The sequence below is a fragment of the Humulus lupulus genome, chromosome 3 (genome assembly GCF_963169125.1).
Source record: "Humulus lupulus chromosome 3, drHumLupu1.1, whole genome shotgun sequence".
NCBI classification, from domain to species: Eukaryota; Viridiplantae; Streptophyta; class Magnoliopsida; order Rosales; family Cannabaceae; genus Humulus; species Humulus lupulus.
In genome coordinates, this window is record NC_084795.1 from 150,229,988 (window position 1) to 150,248,634 (window position 18,647).

The following is an 18,647-nucleotide window of genomic DNA, read 5'->3' on the forward strand; positions in this document are numbered from 1 at the left end:
GATGTTTCTATAACTTTTGGAAACATAATCAGGGTGCTGACTTTAGCTACCTTTCAGAGGAGGTCAGAGTTGCGGAGTTGGCTCGGTGCGCTGCTCAACTGGCTGAAGAGGAGGCGAGAGCTGCGACTCCTGCAACCCCAAGCGTCGTTGGTTTGGACGAAGAAACCATCGAGGAAGAGACTGACCAGGTTGTTGCCCAGGATCCTCCTGTCCCCCATGCCTCTTAATTTATTTAGCTGTTCTTCTTTCTTTTTAAACACGCGACCCACGGGTCGCAATGTAAAGACAATAATTTCTTTTTAAACTTTGCTGCACGGGCAGTAAGTCTTTTTGTTTGAACAATTACATCCAAGCAGCAATGCTTGCGGTGTAAAAGCTTGACTCTTGGTGTTATAATATTTTTACTTATTATAACGTTTGTCCGTATGACCGAACTTAGCATAGTACTTTTGGCATCATATATTTTGAAAAAATACTTTAAGTACTTGAAGCATGCTTTCACTCATTTTGTTCATGTGTTTACATACCTTGAGAGTATGCTTTGCTATCGATGTGCCTTATATGCCCCCCAAGTGATCGAGGAGCTCTTAGGTCCTTGGTCACTTGCCTTGACCATGGCCTGTCCGAACATTACTGTTCGCGCGGAAAAATGATACTTGTAATACAGCAAAACAACACACGTAATGAACAAATACTTGTAAATGTAAATTCACAAAGTTTGGCAAGAACGACTGGCTGAGCACAGTCCCTTATAATTTCGTATTAAAAATGGACTAATCATGTCTTTACGAATGATTCTGAAACAGAATCTTACATATACGAGCAGTTAGCCATACACCGTGGCTAACCCTCTTTGCAAAACTTGTAAAAATTAATGGTAAAATTTGAACAAGCCAGTCCTTTAAGAAGGGTTGTTTATTGATAATACTTGCGCAGGTGTTCTCCATTCCAGTAACGTGGAACGAGATCTCCGTTTAAGCGTACAAGTTTGTAGGTGCCTGGGTGAAGGACTTCTTCAATCTGGTAAGGTCCTTCCCAGTTAGGTCCGAGCACGCCAGCAGTGGGGTCGCGGGTATTCAAGAAGACTCGTCGTAACACCAAGTCTCCGACGTTGAATCTTCTTTCTTTAACTTTGGAGTTAAAGTACCGGGCGACTTTTTGTTGATAAGCAGCAACTCGGAGTTGAGACTTTTCTCGTATCTCATCAATTGAGTCTAAGGACTCCAGTATTAGCTGGCTGTTTTTCTCTTGATCATACGTTAAACGCCGATGTGAGGAGGGATCTATCTCGACGGGTATCATGGCCTCATACCCATAGGCTAAGGAAAATGGGGTACGCCCTGTGGCTGTTCGATGAGTTGTTCTATACGACCAGAGGACTTCCGGTCCTGGTCGATACTCTAGCAGACGCTGCAGGTGTCAGCCACGTGTCAAGAGATTATTTACCACGTCACAAATGCTAATTTATTGGATAACAAATATGTATTTGCGTGATTGACTCATGCAGTTACTCAAACCTATCCATGAATTTTCTCTATATATAATGAGAATATTGGACAGGAAAAGGGGACCGATTATTCTGTAATACTAAAACTCTTCCAAAATAAAGAGTGAAACAACAATAATATAGACTCGTAGACTAGGTGGATTTTAACCACTGAACCACGTAAAAGATTTGTGTTCTTGTGAATTCATTTCATTTCTCATTACGGTTTATACTAAGCATTAATCTATCTTTTTATTTCTAAATACATTGTTGGCGAAAAATTGCGTCAACAAAACTTAATCTGAAAGTTTTGCTTCTTTTAGGTTCATATAGATAATGAACTAATTTAATTAATCTTTATTTTAAAAAAAAATAAAACTAATCTGTTACATTATTTTAATTATTTAATTTAAATCATATTTAAAAATAATAATTAAATATAATTAAACAAAGAAATTAATTTGAAATTCAAATCCTAGGGATAAAAAATATGTTGGGATTTGTGCCCTTAAAGTGTATTTCTGAATGAACGATTACTGTTAATTAAATAAAGTTAATATTTTTCACTCATATTTGTATTATATTACACATGTCATTTATCATGAAGATCGAATATTATTGACGTGGTCTTGAATTAAGTATATGTATAATGATATATATAAAAGAGAATTCAATTCGGGATATTACTATAAAAATATTCTATAATCGCTAAATAAAGTTGGAGCTTTATTTAATAATTATGAGTACGGTGTATCTTCTGTCTAAGACAGAGCAGTTTATCCAGACTATTAAGTGTAGCGACACAAAGAAATAGAGGTGTCGTATACAATATAGATTGTATTGGACTGGGACACAATGGAAGAAAGAACTTCTGATAATCTCTGTTAAAATATAGAAGTCAACATTCATCAATCGATGGTCGTTTGAGACTTGACCTCAATCCTGCAGTGAGTAATGAACTCCTATTTGTGCTTTATGACTTTTGACTTATCGGGTAAGGTTCAATATTCTTATGTCCGAATTCCTAATATATTTGAGTCATAGAACTACAAGTGCTTGGGAACATACTGTAACGACCCGCTACATCGAGCACGTCTTCCGCACACTCATAGGACAATTCCTACAAATATGTCAGGCATCTAACACTAAAACCATATCTCAAAGTCTATAAAAAATGCAGAAAATTTATAATTTTTTAACTTTAATAACACAAGACTTCTGAAAATACTATTCATAAAAGTCCGAGTCCGGAGTCCACAAGAGGTCCAAGTATTAAGCCACATCTGAAAAGGAGGAAACAACTACATAATGAGCTAACACCCAGTAAGTAAATCCCATGTAATGCATGTATGCCTATATACACATATCGTGACCTGATGATGCATGGTAGGATAACATAGCCATGAGCGTAACATACATAGGACAAAAATATAAAGTCATGCACTATTTCGTCACCATTAATTCAAACACTATAAAGTCATGCTCCAATAATCAATTATACATTTGACAAAGTAGTGCCCACAATTATTAACCGCTAAAATAAAAATGGGATATGCTTATGCTCATCCGATATCACAGTACTACAGAAAATAAAATCCCTCAACTAGGGTTCAGCTATAACCCTTCACTAAGGTGTGGTGGCAAGTTTAGTAATTATGGTGATAACAACACCCTCAAGACCGCAATGGTCAACACGTTATTCCGAGCCAACAATATGGTTTATGATAATCTCAGGAACACCTATTTACGTAAACCATAACTGAGAACTTTTACCTTCCTACCCCACTAATAATAATTTCGTGACTATCAGATGACTATAATCTCCCTTAACGAGCCTTTAGCTATTCTATATAACATATTCTGTATAAATGCTCGGGAATCAACACTCTAACCAACATACAAAATGTTAGCCTTGTATACAAATCCAGAGGCCAGAGAAAGAGATGCCTAATTAGGTCACAAGGAAACTGGGCAACGATAAACTATGTGTACTCTTTAGCATGTTAAGACTGGTCATGGACTATGATCAAACTCTTACAAGTCCTTCTTGACACAATTTCCCAAATCAAGTTTACTAATCACACCATTTGACTGATCAACTCTATTGAACATAATTCGAGTATTTAATTGAAATTGTTCATGACTTGCAACAATTCTAATAATACATCGGCCATTCCACTCACGGAGATAATAACCAATAATATTATCAACCTGCACGTAGAAAATACAAGAACAAGCAGTTATAAGATATAAATGCGTAACACCATTCTACAATGGCTACAAAATAACTTAAGGGCTACAAAAAAATAATGAGGGGTTTAGGAACCTTTTAGATCACAACCACTAAAATTTACCGGGTGCTTACTACCTATTTAAACATTTCATTGGCCGACCGTACTTCCTCGTACCATGGTCACCAACTCAAGTGTCAGTATTACCAACTAATCACTGGATTTATAATAGCGCGGTCCCAGTACACACACTGGATTTCAAAATAATAGAACAATTAAAAATAAACATACATTAGACCGTGCTTCCCCCTATCCCGGTCATTAGTCCAAAGTCAATTGACTTTGCTTCCCCCTACCCTGGTCACAAATCAACAGACATTCGACCATACTTCCCCCTACCCCGGTCATCAGTCCATAGTCAATCAACCGTGCTTCCCCTACCCCAATCACAAATCAACAAATATTTGACTGTGCTTCCCCCTTCCCCGGTCATCAGCCCATAGTCAATCGGTAGTGCTTCCCTCTACCCTAACCATTAGTCCATAGCCAATCGACCGTGCTTCCCCTTACCCCGGTCATCAGCTCAATTACTAGTATTATCTAGTAATCACTGGATTTCATTGGAACATTCTTTACACTTACTAGTACCCCCTAGCCATTTCTAATTCAGCCCTTAATCGATCTAGTGTAAAGAACTATAACAAACAATACACTAGCATGTCTCATTTTGTAGCCAACAAAGTCAAGATTAACTTACAGAAAAGCAATTTACAAAGTTTTCCCTAGTCATACCAACTGTACAACATTGCAGAGACGTGAAACTCATTCATCAACAAAGTGCCCATAGATATAAAATCAAACCATGCTAGCATAACCATAAAGTTTGTCGTTCTTCATTACACAGACAAAGCAAGTACAAGTACAAATTCAATTATATTCTAAATTGCCTAAATAATGCACTTATATTCACATATCAATCTTTCTCAATTATTGAAACACCTCATATCACATAAAAGAAACATGTACACGTTCATAGAGTCTGCGTCTTAATAATATCTAAGAGTACATAAGTCATGCAATTTATATACATTCATTTAATCAAACATATGAGCAAGTAAATAATGTATGGTGAGATTTACTTACCTCAGGTTCTTAGATATATAATATTTCTCAGCAAGAATTATCAACCAAGATTTTTCCCATAGTCTTTTATCCTATCCAAGGATCATAATTGAGTTAATCACTCACTCATCAAATTATGCACTTAAAAAATCTAGTGCATACTAAGGGTGACAAAATTAACGAAATAATAAATCTAATAATGACCATGAATTCAAAGTTGTAACCATTTAACAAACACAATCACAGAGCCCCTATAATTAAAGTACTGACCCAAATTATACTAATATTCATATTGATAAAACAATAACAAAATAACTCACGTAATATATCAAAACGATATAAGTATAGCTGATAAAAAAACAGGGTCCTTAGTTATGGATAAATTATCTATGTCCATAACTCATTAACTTAGATTCAAGTGGTTAGAACAAATAGCTGTACTTTCAAGCTTCTAAGTCTTGAATTGCTTTGTTTGGAAAACATTAACTTATTCTTTCAACAAGAAACTCTTGCTTTTAATAAAAAAGTCAGAATAATCAAATAGTGATAATAATATTGTTCATTGGTTTCATTATAGTAATTACTGTCATTAAAATGATCCAAGACCATAAGTGTGAAAAGACTGGAATTAAACAATTTAAAAACCACTTGCTTCTTTCTTTTTAATCCAACTAAAATCATAGGGCAACCGTTTTTCCTTTTTATAATAATTCAAATATTATTATAAAAATCACACAAATAATATCATAATAAAATATTATTTAAGCATAAAAAATTCATACTAATATAATTATTAATAACAATAATTATACTAAAATAGAAAACTTCCTTTCACAATTCCAGGACGCAAAAATTCATCTAGACGCTATTTTATTTTCAATTATAAAATTGTTCTTCATAATTTGCCTCTTAAATGCTAGATGACTTCCTATTAGAGTGCTCAAGTTCTTAACCAACAATTTATTGGGAATTAATCGTTAATTGATTTATAACTTACAATTTGCAAATTTCCTCTTTATAAAGATTATGACTTCTCTTTAAAATTATATCAAGGATTTCAAAATTGTAAATTGCCTTGGATATCAATTTGACACTATCATGAAAGTCACACCAATGGCTCAAAATATTATGCCGCTTATAATAGTTCTTAATAGAGTACTATTCTAGCCTCGAGCAATACTAGAATACAACTTAAAATTCATATTCATATTTTGCTGATATTTAGAAATCGCTATTCTAATCGATTCTAAAACAAAGAGCGACTTTTGTAAAATTAAACTCGACACGTGTCCTTAAATTACTAGAAAAACGGGCAGTATAATGACTGCAAATAGGACTCCCCAAATTTTAAAAATCTGCACACAAGGCATATAACAGTTCCAGAGCAATCCAATAAAATCACAGTTCAACTCATTATACTAATTAACTCTTAATGTACTATGGACATACACAATTGCATTTATTTTTCCTAACTCGCAAATAATTTCAAAACTCAAAACAATTAAAATCCGAGTTAGGAATTTATACCATAGTGCTTGGGATAGTGCAACGAGCTTGAGGGTGATGTTTGGAGCTCGAGATGAACCTCGGAACTACCAAAAGTGGCGATTGTCCGAGACTCCCATCGGAGCTCCGGCGACGGCGGCGGCGCCACCACCCCATGATGGTGGTTTGGGAAAACAGTGACTGGGCTTCGAAGCCCAAAGCCCGAGAAACATCATGGTGGTGGTGGTTTCTCTTGGAACGACTCAAACGAGATTGGATCTACACTTAAAGGTTCAGAATCACCATGGATTCTGACGAACCTTTCCCTAAACTCTGATGGCTTTTAAGTCTTGACTCCCTTAACTCAACAATACCAACCATTATCCCGAACAACGCCAGAGTTCGCAGGAAAACAGTTCATTGAATAGTTGAAGCTTCGAAGGCTCCGTTGAGGGTCTTAAGCCACGTGTGAGGGGCTGGGCTCATGGGGGTCGAAGTTTTGTTGGCCGGTGGAGTAGCTGGGTTGGCGCGGTCGTCGTTGGAGTTCGGAGTGGCGACCATCAGGCCTAGCAGAGACGAGACACGAGAGAGAGAAAGAGAAAGGGAAAAGGATTTCAGGTTTCAGATTTTTCTTTTTATTTTAAAATTTTCTTATTTATTTAATGAAAAAAATCTGATATATTAATTCATTTTTTATTATCACAATTTTTATTATTTAAATTAAAAACATCTTGATATTTATTTCCAATAATAATATACCAATGTGGTGATCAAATTTTCTTTAATTTTTTAATCTCATAATTTAAAACATAAATCTTTAATTCTTGATAAATCCCATCATCAATTTAGAGGTTTCTTATTATTTATTTCCAATAAATAATAATAATACAAATAAAAAAAAACTAAAGCTATTTAAAACCCAATTATTTTGTATTTCTAAACTTTAAAATAAATTATTATTTATTCGAAGAGTATTATGTAATTTGGGACACAAAACTTAGTTTATTATGCCAATATATATAATTAAATCAATACTTAATTTAATTTTCACAATTTTCCAATTATAATCCCTTTTTTAAATAAATATTATTTTTCTCATAAAATTCTCAGGGTAGAATTTGCGGGATGTTACACATACTTCACAGATATGGAATCTGCTCCTTACTAAAATGAAAGCAGATTAATTGTTCATTTTAGTGTTGATTCGAGACTTGAACATAGAGCGTTCAATTTCTGTTAGAGAACGAAAATTTCATTCTGCAATTAAATTTATAGAATAATTTTCATCAGATGATCAGTGGAACTAATTGATAAAGACATAATTAGAGAGGTTACCAGACATTAAGACCTAACTTTAATTATGAACAACTAGTAGAAGGTCACTCATGGAATGAGTAAATCAATGGACTACTTTATAGTTATAGCTTCTAATAGTATAAGACTGTAGTTTTGAGAGTTCAACTATGAATTTGTAGTAGAATAATTCATAGTTAATAAATTAATTAATGGAACTAAGAGTTAGTGAAATTAATTAAATTATTGGAGCTTAGAACTACGGATCCATACTGTCCCTGTACTAGCTCGATAACACAGAGGTGGATTTTGATATTAAATGGAAATAATTAAAACAATAAAGTATTATTTTTAATCTCACATATAAATAATATTTAATGGAAAATTATATTGATAATTATGTTGTAACGTCCCGTAAAATATCTTAACATAATTTGCAGAAAACATAACCATTTTATAAAAATAAGGTAACTGAAAATCCTTATAAAAAAAAATTCAATACATGAAAGAGTTTGGAAGTATGTGCATACTTAAAAGTAAATTACAATGTCATAATTTTAAAAAATTCTACAAGCCCTAAATAATTTCTTAGTTATCATATGGATTCTAATCCCCAAAACATAAAATCCCAAAATGTCGGTCCACATGTACATCCTCGCAGATAAACTCTAGCGCTCACTGATCCACTTTGCATTTGAGCTTACCTACAACACGAAACAACTAGGTAAGCGAAACGTTTAGTAAGAACAACTTAACAAACATAACCACATAAATGAAGCAATGACTTAAACTAACTGTAACTAGCAGGATAACCAACCAAGAATAGGATTATGATGAAACCGAACCCTAACATACAACATAAGAGCGTGCGAACGTCCTGGCAAACTTATGGTCATGCCTTATAACCAAAATTCATATCCTGAAAGTACACCTGCACGCAGAAAATACTAGAGCATACATACAGTCTTGACTGGTAACATACATACTTACTTACTCAGTCATATCTTAACATACATACTTACTTATTAGTTCATATCTTAACATACATACTTACTTAGTCATTCATATCTTAATGTACATACATACTTAGTGATTCATATCTTAACATACATACTTACTTAGTCATTCATATCTTAACTTACATACATACTTAGTCATTCATATCTTAACATACATACATACTTAGTAATTCATATCTTAACATACATACTTACTTAGGGTTCTGGACGAACCTTCAACAAAACTTAACATATCTTACCATAGCTTAACATATCTTAGTATATCTTAACATATCTTACCATAGCGTCGACGGGCGTAAACTAGTTACACCAGTTTCCCAGAATCTTAGAAGAATTCGACCTACTTTCTTAGTCATAGAGGTTTGATTATGGAATTAACTTACTTACGTGTCATGGGGTTTAACCGGACTCTTATGTCACAGGTGCTAAACTGGACTTCTTATATGTTGCGGTGGCCAACCGACCTTAGTTACATAGTCACCGGTGGTGAACCAGTTTCTTACTTAGTTCCCTGGTGCTAGCCGGAGTTCATAGTTGCCACAGTAGCTAGCTGGAATCGGAATCAACTTACTTATATGTCCCAGAGTTTAACCGGACTCTTATGTCACGGTCGTTAAACCAGACTTCTTACATATTACGGTTTCCACCGACCTTAGTTAATAGTGACCGGTGATGAGCTGGTTTCTTACTTAGTTCCCGGTATCTAGCCGGAGTTCATAGTCGTCGCGGTAGCTGGCCGGACTACTTACCATAGTCATGAGTATGCGAACCCTCTAAGACCACGGTCTTGAGTAAACCTTCTAAGACTAGTTCAAATTATTAGCTTATAAATTAGTTATCTAAACTAGTCATTAACGTGTTGTAGCCAAACATATCATAAGTTGCCTTACCTGGATTCCTTAACGCTTGCTTGTAGAAATCTTCTATCCAGAAGCGACCCTTCATGCTTTGATAACACTGTAGTGAAACCACACAGTGACTCAGATTAAACTATGACATATTCTTATAGTTAATATTCCATGATAGCTACATGAAATAAATTCTTAGAGACTCTATACTATAGTCTCTTATACACTTCACAGTGTATAAGGCTGGATTTCGTTTTAGTGTTAACGGTATCATAAGAAAATCGGTCTCGCCACGACACGCTCACCGTGCTGTGCATTATAATATTCTTTAAATGAAGAACTCTCTTATTAGATAAATCGTATTTTAGTTTTTGGAAAAATGAGTTCTACTCAACTCATATCTTTATAAAATACCAACTTGATGTCCTCTTATGAAAGTTTACCATTTTCTATCATTTACCAAAATATCGCTTATTGACCCGTTTCAAATAATATCTAACAATGTTATCCCATTCTCTTAAAGGTTCAACAAAAACCAAACTTTCATTCTTGCAAATTCTTACCCATAAACTAGGATCTCTCTTTATGTTATTTTTAAAAAAAATAATTGCAATTGGACTCTTAACTTATAAAATGGTAAAATCAACTTTTTGTTATGGTTCGAAATCAACTTAAACCGTGACACATTTTCTCTAAAATTTTACAGGATTCCTTGTACAAATCTTAACAATTCCCTTCAAAATTTTATAATTTTTGGGATGGCAAACTCATTCGAATTTTTAAAGCAATTTGAGCAATGCCTGTTGCCCATAAGTTCTTTCTAAAAGTTTACATGTATCTTTATACATGTCTAATTTAGCTTCCTAAAAAATATCATAATTTTTGGAATAACAAAACTTAACAAAATGTTTAAATCCATCTGGACAGTGCTTGCTGCCCAAAAGTTTTGTTTCTAGATTCTAGGGCAAATTTTGAAAACTCATAACTCTTATACCTTAACATATTTTGCTCTAACATTTTACCATGATCCTTATATATGTTTAGCATAACACCTTACCAAATTTTATAGATTTTGGATTAGTAAATCCCATTCAAAAGTCTAAACAATCTGGGCAGTGCATGCTACCCAGAAATTTTCCAAATTTACATCAAAGTGCTAAAACGTGCATAACTTGGTTTAAAAATAATTTTTTAGGATTTTCCAAAGCCTAACATCAAGTACTCACAACAAAATGTGCAACTACACAAATAATTTTAACAATGAGAGGTAGTAGGTTGCGATCTGACCCATTGGAAGCCAGACCACAAAATTTTGGCAACATTCATTTTTATACAACCTAACAACAATAATCAATTCTGGATAACCCTAGCCACATGCATGCATGCAAATCATAAAATTATACCACCTCAACCTTAAGCATAAAATTAACTCGAAAGACCATTAAAATAACCTATACAACCATATCTACCAACATTAAATCATAAAACTCAAGAATAACTAAAAATTTCTATCTTTGATAGTTCTAGCTTGGAGATGTATTTTCCTTAGCTTCCTCAAACTCCCCCTTGTGCTCTACACTCTCAAACCAAGGCCCAAGTTCCACATGTAGATTTTTAAGAAAAGGATTAGGGTAGAAAACTTAGATGAGGAAGAAAACATGCAAACTACCAAGATTTCTTACTTTGCTTTCACTAGATGACCAAAGTGCTAACTCCTTGAGATACTATCCGTACAAGCCTCTCTTGAACCATAGAACTCAAGATCAAAGCCATGCATGGCTATTAGATCACATGCATGCAACATAAACTCTTAGGGTTTTGGGTTTGAAGAGAAAGAGAGTAGAAAAATGGAGTAGGGTTCGAAACTTACCCTTCCTTAGCGTGATCTTGAGCTCCTCCCTCCTTCAATGGGGAATGAGTGCTTTTGGCTCATGGAGAGAAAATGGCAGCAATGGAGAGTAGAGGAGCTAGGGTTCAATTTTGGGGGTGTGGAAATAGAAGAGGGTGTTTTTGTTTTCTTGAGAGAAAGGAAATTAAAAAAAATGATTAGATGTGTAAGAATGGAATGATTAGGGTTAAACCAATGAGTGGGTGAGGCTCTTACACTTCCTAGGGCAGGTGTCCTAGGCTCTTGAGACCCCTAGGCATAACCTTGCTGCCCCCCTTCTCTCTCTCCTCCCTTGGAAAGACCTTTATGCCCTTGCTCCTTTTTACCACTCTCCTTAGACACTCAAGGACCCTATGGTAATTTAACTTATCTAAAATCCCCTAAAATTTTACCCTATATTTTTTAAATATCACTTAGCTTAAATAATTAAATTAACTGTGACCCAAAAATAAAATTTGTCACATAACACATAATTTTGGTCATTTTATCGAATTGACCAAAATGTCCTTAGAGGCTCGAGTAAGAAATTCTCATTCTTAAGCCCGGTTGATTGAAATTCAAACTTCAAGAAATTTTTCTTAAACTTATTGGCTTGACTATAAAGTCCCAGTGCCAGAAAAAATTAATATTTTATGCCATAGTATTTCCTATTTAATTAATCGGAGATTTTTTACCCAATTAGGGTTTTTGACCCGATCCACGACCAAAGGTCTCAATTTCTAAAAAAAAAACAGCACTTACCCTAGTCTGGATAGCATTCAAACATTAAAACTTCTTATAACATAAAATGTTCCCCTAAAATAATACATAATATAAGGAATTAAAATACCTGAACTAGGGTTTACCCGGTGCCCTAAACGCGAGTCGTTACATATGTGAAATTAATTTTTATTGAAAATTAATTTAATCATATTTAATTTTGTGGTATAATTGTGTACTACATAAAATAATATGATAAAGGCCCAAAAAATAGCATCTTATTTGATCTGCGCATGTTCTACATCTAGAAGGTATTTGTAATTTTCTATTTTATTGATCAGATTCACGCGCATGAGAAAGATCCTATTCTAGTTATGGTTCCTATAGTGATTCATACTTATGCTTTAATAATTGTTATTATTGCATTTAAATATTATCTCATGCTTCCGCTGCACTGTCAATCACTTGATCAAATACCAACAATTGGTACCAGAGCCATGGTTGAAAGCATGTGTCATGAATCTGATCTGTGTTTATTTTGATTGTATGAACACATAGAGCACATTCTTTATGAGTGGGCTTAAGGGTTCTTATTTTCATTATATTTTGAATATGTTGAATGTATGTGATGAATGAGATTGATCGTTAACTATATGGTTCTCTTTGTTTTTGATTTTGTTCATAATTTTTTGAATTAGATCAATGTACACCCATATTGTTTTGTTGGGAATATGTTCTTTGTTGGGAATATGTTCTTTGAGTTTGTGTTATGTTCTTGAATGAGATGTTAATAGGATTGAATACCACAAAAACTGATTTGGGATTGATTGTGTTACTGGTTATTGTAATCATTTGAATATATATATATTTTAAAAATTATTATAAAAGTGACCTGACTGTTAAATATGCAATCAAACATCACATGGGTGCCGTGAGTGATTAAGCTTTGATCAATTGTGGATTGATCAATTGTGGATTGATCAATTGATGATCATAGGTGTACCAGCCTGCCTTTAGAGCACGAAATTGGAGAAGTCATCCATGAATGTACACTTTGTGCAACTAATCAAGTTGACTTGATTAAGCCATGTATGTACATATATGCCATAAGGCATATATTGATCTTTTTGATAAAATATGGTGAAGCCGGGAGTAACCTGTGCAAAAGGAATTATATTTCTACAATATTTAATTAATAAGATTAATTAAGTAATTTAAATATATTTTAATATTTGATATTATAATATTTATTAGAAATATTTGGGTGGTTAGTTGAATGACCCAATTTTTTTGGTTTACGAAAAAATAAAGAAAATTCTCATTCTTAAAATGTGAGAAGTTGGTGATGTTACCAAATAAAAATTTAGGAAATTTCTTTGGTAGGGCTTTCAAAAAGATCCCTATTGTAGGGCTTTTTTGTGTTCTCAATCTTTGAACAGTTTTCGGCGCGATTTTTTTTTATGACCGTGTATATTGTAGTTATTTAGAGCATCCTGCAAATTTTCAGAAAATTCTAAATAATTTATAGTGCCGAAAACTAAGTTCAAACATGTTATTTTCCACGCGTGCAATAATCTGTTTTCGGCACTGTAAATTATTCGGAATTTTCTGAAAATTTGCAGGATGCTCTAAATAATTACAATATATATGGTCATAAAAAAAATCGCGCCGAAAACTATTCACAGGTTGAGAACACAAAAGAGTCCTACGGTAGGGCTCTTTTTGAAGGCCCTACCATAGAATTATCCAAAAATTTAAATTGATTAATTATTTTATTAATTAATAATTTCAAAATTTTGAAAATTTAACTATATTAATTAAATTATTTAATTAGTTGTTTTATTGCCAAATGAATTGCTAATTGTTAATTTTGGGAAACAAGACATTTATGTCTTAATTCAAAATTAAAAAAGTGAATTGTTCACTTTTATTAATTTATTACTGAGAACATTTAACTATTAAATTAGTCATTGTTATTGTACGCCCTGAATATCCGCGCACACACTTTGGCAAGCTAGAAAAGGGCCTAAATCGATCTGTCACGTGTCAACCGTCCACTCGGAGCTGTTTGTTACGGACCCCTAAACAACCAGCCCAAGCTGATGGATCATTTAGCTGCACCATGCGTGGAGCCGTTGTGTCGACATAATAGAAGCCACAAGCTAGCACCACATTAAGCTTGTGGTGCATTAGAGGTATGACACCCCCGAATCCTTATAAAGTCAACCACGCAATATAAACGTGCATATACTAGACATCACGTGTCTGTTCTATTCCTGAATTCTCGGATACGCAGTATAAATGTGCGTGTTCAGACATCCCACACCTGATTTGGCCATGCGGCCCATTACCCATCTTTACATATTGATTAGACCACACTTCACTGTAAGGTTTAGGGAATTAATCATCGGTGTCACATAAATGACATGATGGATGAAGAGATCACGGGATGACCCTGATACCTACCCAGAGATCAACCCCCTATAAATACCAAAACCCTGGATGGTGCAGGGGGTTGGCTTCTTCGCGTAAAGCCAATACTATGTAAGAAATAGTAAGGAGATATCAATTATATCAATTGGTCGACTAGGGGGATTTTAACCTCCGAACCACCTAAAAAAGGAGTGACCATCTTTTCTTTGCAATTAGTTTCCACATTCTAGATTATTATCATATTCATATTACGGTTTATCAATTAGTACTAATCAATCCTATTTATTCGTATAATTATCTGTTGGCAAAAAACTGCGTCGACAGTCTGGTGGTTTCATTGAGAGGGTTTAGATTAGTGCTATCACAAAAACTTGATCATGGTGGTTACTCGTTCGAGGCATGGTAACGAGGCGTATCAACATAGTGGGCAGGAGGCTCACCATGCCGCCATATCCAACAAACCAAACCCAGAGGTCCAGCAGCGATCGGGAAAGCAGATGATGGGCCATGACGACACCGGAAGTTCGGCGCCCCTATCGCCAAATCCGAATCTGGGTTACCTGACGGCGATAGAAATGGAGAACATGTAGTTGAGGAGTCATCTGTCCAAAGCGAATAAGAAAATCGAGGAGGTCTTGGCCCGACTACCCCCTCTTGCAACCGACGTTAATGTCGGAAAGAGGCAAAGCAGGACTCACAAGTCCCGCAGGGATAGTCGGCCCAGACCCAGTCAGTCAGTTAGAACCTCAACCCTAAGTTCTGTGCCCATGTCGCACCATAACCAGGAAACTATGTTTGAGGAGTTTCCCAAGGCCAATCAGCAAGTCAGCCGATTAGTCAGAACTTCAACTCCAAGTTCGGCTCCACCATCGAACGCACCCGGAAGGGCTCATGGAAACTTGCAGAGGAGGTTTGGGGAAAGCTTGCGTAGACAACCTGCTCCAGCCAGCCCTCCCGTGCTGCGGTCAGACCGTCGGGCGCAGGAAGCTGGAGGCGGTAGGGTAGAACGACCAAGAGCTAGTTTGATCCGGCCAGATGGGACTAGGATCGCTTCACCAGTTAGGCATCCCCCTTCACTGATAAGATACCCATCTCCTCCTAATCCTGCTCAAGATATTCCTGCGCACGGGAGTAGCAAAAGGAATCCTCCTCCCGCCGTTCCTGCCCATCGCCCGTGAGCACGCGGAAATGACCCGGATCCTCACCCTCGGCAGCAGGCTCTAATTTTTTCCAATGGGAGCTATTGGGCCGAGAGCCATTGAAGTGGCAGATCTGGTGGAGACCTACGCAATCATCTAAGTTCGGCGCAAAGTCCTCGGGCCACCTCAAGGACCGACCTTCGAGATCGCCTCAACTCGCAGAGGGGGGAGCCGACCAGAAATGAAATTCATACTCGCCGAGAGGATGGTCCTTCTGAAATACGTGATAATGGGAATATCCCACCAAATTAAGCTCAAGCTTGGAGGGACAATAACCCGCCTAACGTGTACAATGGAACGGGAGCAGTTGAACAGCCCCAAAACAACCAGGGGATCAAGGACCAGACCCTCGAAAGGTTAGCTCAGATGGAGGAGCTAATGAATAAACTCTTATTAGAAAAGGGAAAAGAAGAATATGACTCGGGAGACGAGCTTGAGCTTTTTGCCCCCAACATAGCAGCCATGACATACCCACCGGGTTTTCGGATGCCCCATCTATCCAAATTCGATGGGGACGGGGACCTGTCGAATCACTTGGGGATGTTCAATACTCTGATGATGGCCCATAATATCGCCCCCGAGCTGAGATGCCTGATTTTCCCTTCGACTCTGGTCGGGCCAGCTAGGCAGTGGTTCAAGCAGTGTAAGAAATAGTCGATCAGCTCGTGGAAGAATTTCTCTACCGATTTCAAGAGGGCATTTTGAGCCTCTCAAGCGACTCGCATCAAAGCAGACACGCTGGCGAATGTGAAGCAAGAGCCTGGGGAACCCCTAAAAGCTTATCTAAGCAGGTTCGCAAACGTTGTGGCTCGAGCTAAGGACGCAGACGATAGTTCCAAACTCATGGCTATGAGAACTGGAATCCTTGTTGGGGGCAGACTGTGGAAAGAAATCCAGAGGAGAGGTGTCAGCACTGTGGACGAATTCTTAAACAAGGCCCAGGAATGGATAAACTTGGAAGAAACGCGAGCATCGGTCGCGGGAACCAGCCAAATCCTTAACCAGCTCGTTGGAGTGGAAACGGACATCGTGAAAATGACTCAAACCATTGCCCAGAATAACCAAGGGGATGGAGGCAAGAGAAAGGGGAACGGCGAGGGTGGCCAGTACGGTCCAAAGAAGAATAAGACCGTGGAAAAGTTCAAGCTGGTTTACGCGGTCTATACCGAACTCACAAACACTAGGGAGCACATTTTCCTAGCAAATTCTGCACGCCTTCCCTGGAAAAAGCTAGAGCCCTTGAAAAATCAAAAGGCCAAGAGAGACCCTTCCAAATTATGTTGATTCCACAATGACATCGACCACAACACAAATGATTATAGGAATTTGAAGGACGAGATCGAGACACTCATCAGAGGCAGACCTTTGAATCAGTATGCGCAAAATAGAGTCCCTAGCAGTCAACAAGCTCCGGAGGCTCCCATAAACCAGCCCGGGGCCCGAGTGAATCAGGATACCCCTCCTCCCATAATAGGGGAGAGATAACCGCCATCTCCGGAGGCCCTCATCTGGCAGGCACGAGCAGAGGTGCCCAGAAGAGGTACGTCAATGAGCTGAGGTCTCATAATGTAGTTGAGTTTATCCCGGAGCAGCATCTACCTAAACAACAGCGATTGGAGAGGCAACCAATCAGTTTTATCGAAGAGGACACTAGTCATGTCCAGTTCCCACATAACGATCCTCTAGTCATAATTGCCCAGCTCGCAAATCAGAGAGTTAGGAGAATACTAGTTGATAATGGGAGTTCAGTGAACCTGCTGTTCAGGTCCACGCTGAAGGCCACCTCCGTGATGTTGTATGGGTTTTTCGGCGAAGGGTCGGCAGCGATATGGACGATCAAGTTAGTAATAACCTTGGGAGAGGGACCCCGAACGGTCTCCAAACTCCTCGAGTTCATGGTTATCGACTGTCCCACCGCGTACAACGCAATTCTAGGCCGACCTACGTTGATGGCATTTGAAGCCATAACTTCTATCTGCCACCTCGCAGTCAAATTCCCCTCCTCTACGGGGGTATGTACAATTCGAGGTGATTAGCTCACTGCCAGGGAATGCTATAGCATTTCCATGAAGGGAAAATCACAACCTAGGTAGCAGACGATGGCCATTCAGGGTGGAAGCGAGGAATCTCAGGAAGCAAGATAGATATCGACCCGAGAATAGGCGAAGATAGATCCGAGCTCCAGGCCATCGAAGAGCTTGAAGAGGTGAATATCGATCCTAAAGACCCTTCAAGGGTGGTTAGGCTCGGTAAAAACCTTAGTAATGAGAGGAAATTTCTAAGAAAATCTAGACGTATTCGCTTGGTCTCATGAAGACATGATAGGAATCAGCCCAAGCGTCATCATGCATACCCTTAACTTGGACAAAAACATGCCTGCAAAGTCCCAGAAATAGAGGCACCTAGGCACGACCCGAGCTAAAGCCCTAGAAGAAGAAGTAGCTCGACTTTTAAAATGCGGCTTTATTCGCGAGGCAAAATACCCGATTTGGGTCGCCAATCCTGTTTTGGTCCTGAAGCCCAACAGGAAGTGGTGGACCTGCATCGACTTTTCTGATCTAAACAATGCATGCCCTAAAGATTGCTTCCCCTTGCCGAGAATTGACCAATTGGTGGATGCCACTGCGGGGCACGAGCTCATGTCTTTCATGGATGCATACTCGGGTTATAACCAGATCGCTATGAATCCTGTGGACCAGGAGCATACTAGCTTCATTACCCCGACCAACGTTTATTATTACAAGGTCATGCCTTTCGGGCTGAAGAATGCGGGAGCTACATATCAAAGATTGGTCAACAGAATGTTCTCTAAGCAGATCGAGAAAAACATGGAAGTGTATGTTGACGACATGTTGGTCAAGTCAAAAACTGCCGATAACCATGTTCCCGATCTGAAGGAATGTTTTAAGATCTTGAGGAAGTATGGTATGAGGCTGAATCCCCA

The 18,647-nt window shown here is 37.3% G+C and overlaps 1 long non-coding RNA gene across 2 annotated transcripts; it reads right to left on the reverse strand.

Moving 5' to 3' along the window:
- Window positions 1-2,279: 2,279 nt before the first annotated feature.
- Window positions 2,280-6,949, reverse strand: LOC133823220 (uncharacterized). Of its 2 annotated transcripts, XR_009888191.1 has the most exons (3): window positions 6,367-6,949; window positions 4,861-4,931; window positions 2,280-2,769 (listed from the first exon to the last, which is right to left on the reverse strand). It is a non-coding gene; the product is annotated as an uncharacterized LOC133823220 (long non-coding RNA). The 2 variants fall into 2 exon arrangements; XR_009888190.1 differs by lacking the exon at window positions 4,861-4,931.
- Window positions 6,950-18,647: the final 11,698 nt, after the last annotated feature.